General features: G+C 39.4%; 1 long non-coding RNA gene across 1 annotated transcript; it reads left to right on the top strand.

Moving 5' to 3' along the window:
* Positions 1-438: 438 nt before the first annotated feature.
* Positions 439-6202, top strand: LOC115462303. Its single transcript, XR_003940807.1, has 3 exons — positions 439-500; positions 1779-1788; positions 6191-6202. It is a non-coding gene; the product is annotated as an uncharacterized LOC115462303 (long non-coding RNA).
* Positions 6203-6665: the final 463 nt, after the last annotated feature.

Consider the following 6665-nt stretch of genomic DNA (forward strand, 5'->3'; position numbering starts at 1 on the left):
TCATAACTTAGGGCCATGTTTACTAAGGCACGTTAGCATTTTTAACGTGTCTACAATTAGTGTGCGCGCTAACTATGTAGGTGCCTATAGGGATATTGTAGGAGTGTACATGGTTAACATGCATTAAAAATTTTAACGCACGTTAAAAATGCTAACTTGCCTATAACGCAGCTTAGTAAACAGGGCCCTTAATTGGTTTAACAAGCTAATCAACATTGATAACAGCTCTTAACAAGCAATAAGGAGCACTAATTAGAATTTACGTGCACAACTCACTAAGCGCATTCTGTAATGCAGTGTGCCTAACTTCTAATACACACAGGCATAAAGGGACATGGTTATGAGTGGGGAAATGGGCATTTTGTGGACATTCTGAAATTCATGTGCATAGTTATAGAATATGGATCAGTACACCTAAATCTACATGCCAGGATTTATGCCACATTTTCATTGGTGTAAATAGATGCCCATAGTTTTAGGCACCAGGATGCCAACCACATGTATTCTATATATCATGCCTAACTCTAGGTGCTCCTTATAGAATACGCTTAGTCGGCATTCATTTCTGTGCCGTTTAGGCGTCATATATATAATCTCCCCCTTAGTGGAGAATTACTCAATCAGAACACCTTTCTGTAATCTGAACGTGACAAGTAGCAAGTCTAAATATGAACATTCATCTTTTTAGACTTGGATGTCCCTTCTCCTTCTGTGATCAGAGTTGGACGTCCATATTTTGGGCCCTCCCTAATCTTGCCCAAAATATGCGCAGACCACACACCCTTTCCATAAGGACATACTGCAGTGTATGTCCTGCCATTGTAAAGTTGGGATTTGGATGTCCATACAGTATGGATGTCTAAATACCAGTTTTAAGATGTCCAAAACAAAATAGAGCTTCTAAAATAACCACCTAAATCTTTCAACCCCCTCCCCTCCAACACACACACCATAGAGTTTTCACTTTCTGATTCACCCACTCACCCAGTTTAAAAGCACAATTTGTAGAACTCATTGATGTTTTTCAGACAAATAGTTTAATTTATTTCTCCAATGGCTGTGACTCTAGTTGGATGGTTACCATCATGACCTCCTCATTTAAATGGTATCTTTACCTTCACTAATTTCTTGGTATAGTATCTTTGCTTAGATTTCTTCTCCAGTATCTTTTGAAACCAAAGAGAACCAGTCCACTCCCACAGAAGAACAACAGAAGCCAAAAGGGGTTGGGAATGACCACAGGACAATGAACCAGGATGATGGAGTCAAATCTTTTATTCAAAATGGTGAATATCAAGTGAAGAAACGAATCACTTCTATGGATCCAACACGGGCCATGTTTTGGCAGTCAGAGCTTCCTCAAGGGTTCTCAGATAATATTATTTTAGGCAAATCCTTGGTTTCTGACGACCTCATCTTGATTCATTATTGGACCTGCAGCACTGATTTAAATGTGTCAAATCAAGGACTACAAATAACCACAGTGCTTTTGGATGTATGTTTAAACCAAACCTTGCCAAAAATGTTCCTTTTTGAAGTGGGTACTTGGCAGCTATGCTAGACTGTTCAGTCTAGAAAAGACTCTAAGAAAATGTACCCAATTTCTTCATTCCTAGCCAAACAATGATGACCACCTTCTCTCCATACTTTTATTCTTTTCAAGGATATATTGACTTCCTCTATGGTGTTGCTGCTATGGAAAGAGAAAAGGGGTGGGATTTGATATAATTTCTGTAATTACAAATTGGTTTACATATTATACATATATATTCCTTCAGATTCTATATAGTGTGACTTGAGTTGTGTGTGCGATTCAGGAGCATTGTGTACTGCGCATGCAACTTAATAGTCTTAATAAGCCAATCACCACTCATAATTGCCAATTTACAGGCAATTATTGACACTAACTGGCTTTAATTGGAATTTATGCACAAACTTTCTAAGTGTATTCTTTTTTTCATATTGCATTTTTATTAAATTTTTGAAAAACAATACAGAACAATAGCATGAAAACCAGAAAAGACATACTAAAATCACAACAAAAGATCTCATGTACATTCCAGCCATCCCCCTACCACCCTTTCCTACCCTCCACCAGCAAAGCATATTCTATACAATGATGCAAGTAAATTTTCTTGCACACTGCCAAAAAGGGGGCGTAGCCATGGGCAGGGAATAGGCATTACTAAAAATTATGCACACTGCTATAGAATATACCCACTCTGTGCCTAACTTAGTTGCTGGCATTTACACCAAGTTTTACTTGACGTGAATTCCTGCTACTAGGTTTAGTCATGTGGGTTTAGTCATTTTCTATAAACCATGCCTAAAGTTAGGTATGGTTTATAGAATATGCCTAGGCATATTTTTGTTAGTGCTGATTTTCACGGCGCCATATATAGAATCTAGCCCATTATCCCACGGATTCTATATAGCATGCCTAGAGTTATGCGCAGTTCTATGCATAAATCTAGGTGTATTCTACAACTACATGCATAGATTAATTGTTTTAACAAGCTGTTAAGCATTGTTAACAGCTCTAAACAAGCAATAACGTGCACTAATTGGCAAAATTTAGAATTTATGCGTGTACCTTTCTAAGCGTATTCTGTAATGTGCTATGCATAAATTCTAACTTGTGCAGGTGAAAAGGGGTGTGGTTATGGGCATGGAAATGGGCATTTTGTTATAAAATATGGGCCAGTGAGCATAAATCTATGTGCAGGGATTTAAACCAGATTTTGATTGGTGTAAATGGATGCACGTAGATTTAGTCACATAAACTACACCTAAGCGTATTCTAAATACTGAACTTAGATTTATAGGTGGTATTTAGAATACGCTTAGGTGCTATTGCCTAATGCGCGATAATTTTAGGTGCAATTTTTAGAATTGGGTCCTATGTGTGTAAGTTTTGTTTTGAGTTGCTGAATGGTGTCCTCTTTCCTAACCCACTTACTGGTGTTCTTTCCAAATTTGTGTTGTTTTCGGATTGCACACCACCTTGACCCGCTCATTTGGAAAATGCAGTATAGAAGAATTTTAATAAATATAAACAAACTTATTTTGTACCTGGATCAATGGAGGGTTAAGTGACTTGCCCAGAGTCACAAGGAGCTGCAGTAGGAATTAAGTCTGATTCCCCAGGTTCTCAGGCAGCTGCACTAACCATTAGGCTACTCTAGGCTGGAGCTCTTCAAGCACAAAGCCATCTGCACCAACCATAAAAGAGGAAGCATCTAGAGCAAGCACTACTGACACAGCATTGCCAAATATCTATATAGACCTTCCATTTATCCTGCATCTACTTCATCAAACTGAATGAAAATGGCATGTCCCAAGAAGATCATGGGCCGTGGATCCAGCAGTAGGCCTAGGAATTGATATTACCTGTGTGATGCAAAAGGCTAACTAAGTTCTTCTCCTAACGTGCTGGCATTTGAAACCATCTGCCCATTAGGACTGTCCATGATCAAGTGATAGAAACCTGGGTATATACATTGAAAAAATATTTGAAGAGGGGTTATGTTGCTTACCTCACTTCATTTATCCATGCATATCGTTATTTTTTTCATTTAGGTATATGTTTAAGTAGCATATACATATTTTTTTATAACATTCATATTTTGCAAATTTTGAGAGGAGTATGTGCTAAAAGGGTATTCTGAACATAAATTTGAAAAGTTTGTGTGATTTTTCAGGTTGGTAATGATACAAAGAGGGGCATTTTACAAAAACGTCCAACATCTGAACAGGAAAGAAGGTCATTTTCAACAAACAAAAACGTCTATCTTTTCCTTTTGAAAATACTGTTTGGAAAAATGTTTTGTGATTTGGGTGTTTTATTTTTTGGTCCATTTTCAAACAAAAAAAAAAACACGTCCAAATGAAAAACATATAAAATACACAAGAAAATCCACAACAGAGTGAAACCACTCATATGTTCTAAGTGTGATAAAAAGCTTTGGTTGTAATGTAAATCTCAAAGTGCATCAGAGAGTCCACACAGGAGAGAGACCATTTGCATGTCTAGAGTGTAGTAAAAGCTTTGGTTGGAAAGAAAGCCTCACACGGCATCAGAGAATCCACACAGGGATGGAACCATTTACATTGGGACTGATAATTAAGGAATGTGCATTCTTGCTATGAAGTATGGAAAAATAATACTCTGGTATTTAGATATATGTAATGAGACTTCTCTTTATCTATAGATCTAAATTCAAAGCCCAAATCTAATGATAAACAATAGACACAAGGCTCAGATGTTATAAAAAAAATAGAAAGCTTGGCATCAGGTAGAATAGTGGAAACGTGACATCCTTGGGGGCACTGTAGTGGACTTTATAAAACATTTCCAGGTACACATCTCACCATTGCTCCCTTACCTTGTCTGCTGAGCCCCCCAAAACTCACTACCCCCAACTGTACACCACTACCATAGCCCTTATGGGTGAAGGAGCACCAATATGTGGGTACAGTGGGTTTTGGAGTGCTCATAGTTTCCTCCACAAGTGTAACAGGTAGGGGTAGGTATAAGCTTGGGTCCACCTGTCTGCAGTGTACTGCACTGCTACTAGACTACTCTAGGGACCTGCATGCTATTCTAATGGACCTGAGTATAACATCTGAGGCTGGCAAGTATTATTTTTAATCACATTTTTAAGGGTGGGAGGGGGTTAGTGACCACTGGGGGAGTAAGGGGATGTGATCCCTGATTCCCTCTAGTGATCATCTGGTCATTTGGGGCACTTTTTTGTGTGGAGTGGAGGAGTAACCTAGTGGTTAGTGCAGTGGATTTTGATCCTGGGGTAGTGGGTTCAATTCCCAATACAGCTATTTTTTATAAAAGTAGGTCTAGCTCAAAACGTCTAAGTTTTAGTCCTGGACGTTTTTGTTTTGATCCATTATGCCTGAAAAATGTCTAAGTCTTAGGAACACCTGAGTCCTGCCATGAACATACCCCTGACATACCCCCTTAAGATTTAGATGCACTTGTAATGGACTTCAGAGAAAAACGTCTAAAAAGAGGTTTCAAAAATACTGATTTGGACGTTTTTGTGAGAAAAACATCCAAATGCAGACTTATGTCACTTTTTGGATGTTTTTCTCTTTTGAAAATGAGCCTGAAAGTAACATAATAATATCTGTAATGCTTTCATATGGTTTACAACTGCACCAAAAGAGTGAGAAATACTGCTTACTGTCCTTATTTCAGACTAGTAAAAAAGGCCCGTTTCTGTTTTAAAGGAAGCGGGCGCTAGCAAGGTTTTCCTCGGAGTGTGTATGTTTGAGAGAGTGTGTGTGAGAGTGACTGTGTGAGAGAGAGCGAATGTGCGAGTGTGTGTGTGTGTGTGTGTGTGACAGAGAGAGAGTGAGACTGGGTGCGAGTGTGTGTGTGAGAGAGTATGTGCCAGGGTCCCCCCTCCCTTTCAGTTCCAGGGTCGTTGTCCCCCCGGTCTGTCTCCCAGTTGCAGGGTCCCCCCTCCCTTCCTTCCTCCCTCCCTTTTTCCCAGTTGCAGGGTCCCCCCTCCCTCCATCCCTCTCTGCCTCCCACCCAGTTGCCGGGTCGGTCGCCCTCCCTTCCTCCCAGTTGCAGGGTCTGTCTGTCTCCCCCCTCCTTTTGTCCTCCACGTTTTAAGGCACTGTCTATCCAGTTGAAACAGCTTTAGACTTGTTTCAGATGGAACAACAATTTTAAAACGCCAATGTTAAGCAGCAGCTCCTAGGTTTGCTTGTTTTTGAGTGTATACCAATGACGGCTGCGTAGGAGAGTGGAAACAGAGATTGACCAATGGGCTTCCTTACTTACCATAGACTTGCTTTGCTCACTTCCACTCCTGTCTATTAAACGTCCTGCAGCATCTCATAGGTTTGCTTGCTTTGTGACTTCACCTGAGGCGCAGCCAATCAGTGGGATTCATGACGTCAGTTTGATCTACAGCACCTAGCAGACCACGGTTCCAGGCAGCCTCAGAATGTTGGAGGTGAGAATTATTATATAGGATACCTCCAAAACACTCATCTGTGTTCTGCTCATTGTGCCTTCTAGAGACTATCTGTTAATGCTGTGGCAGAAACTTCAAGTTTTAAACCTATGGAGACTAGCTAATAAAGTGTGCTTGTTTTTATTTATTTTAAAATTCTGTTTATCAATATCCCACAAGTCCTCTTTTAAACGCTTATCTTTAAGCTGTGGCTGAAACTTCAAGCTTTAAAGCTATGGGGAAAAGGCTATGGAGAATAGCTAATAAAGTTTGCTTGCTTTTTTTTTATTTTAAAATTCTAACTGTGTTTATCAATATCCTACAGTTCCTCTTTTAAACCCTAATCTTTAAGTTACCAAGCTCAGAATAAAATGATATCATTTACCCACAGAAATGTCCCCTTAACTCAGAACTTCTCAGTAAGAAAGTTGAGTGGGACCTTACCTATCTACATAGTTTAGATTCTAAGGAGACTATTTCAAACAAACCCTTTGAAGCTAGCCCTGTAATCAAATTCACACCTAATTCAGGTCAACTGCTGTGCTACCTCTCCAGCAGGCAAGAACAGAGAATAATTATCTTTCAGAACAGTTCAAGCCTAGCTACTATCCTTTTTATACTTTTGGCTGTTAAGTTTCTACCTCTAGAGAAATTTTCAGTTTAAAACTATAGGGAAAAGGG

This window comes from Microcaecilia unicolor, chromosome 2 (genome assembly GCF_901765095.1).
Source record: "Microcaecilia unicolor chromosome 2, aMicUni1.1, whole genome shotgun sequence".
In the NCBI taxonomy this organism is placed as follows: Eukaryota; Metazoa; Chordata; class Amphibia; order Gymnophiona; family Siphonopidae; genus Microcaecilia; species Microcaecilia unicolor.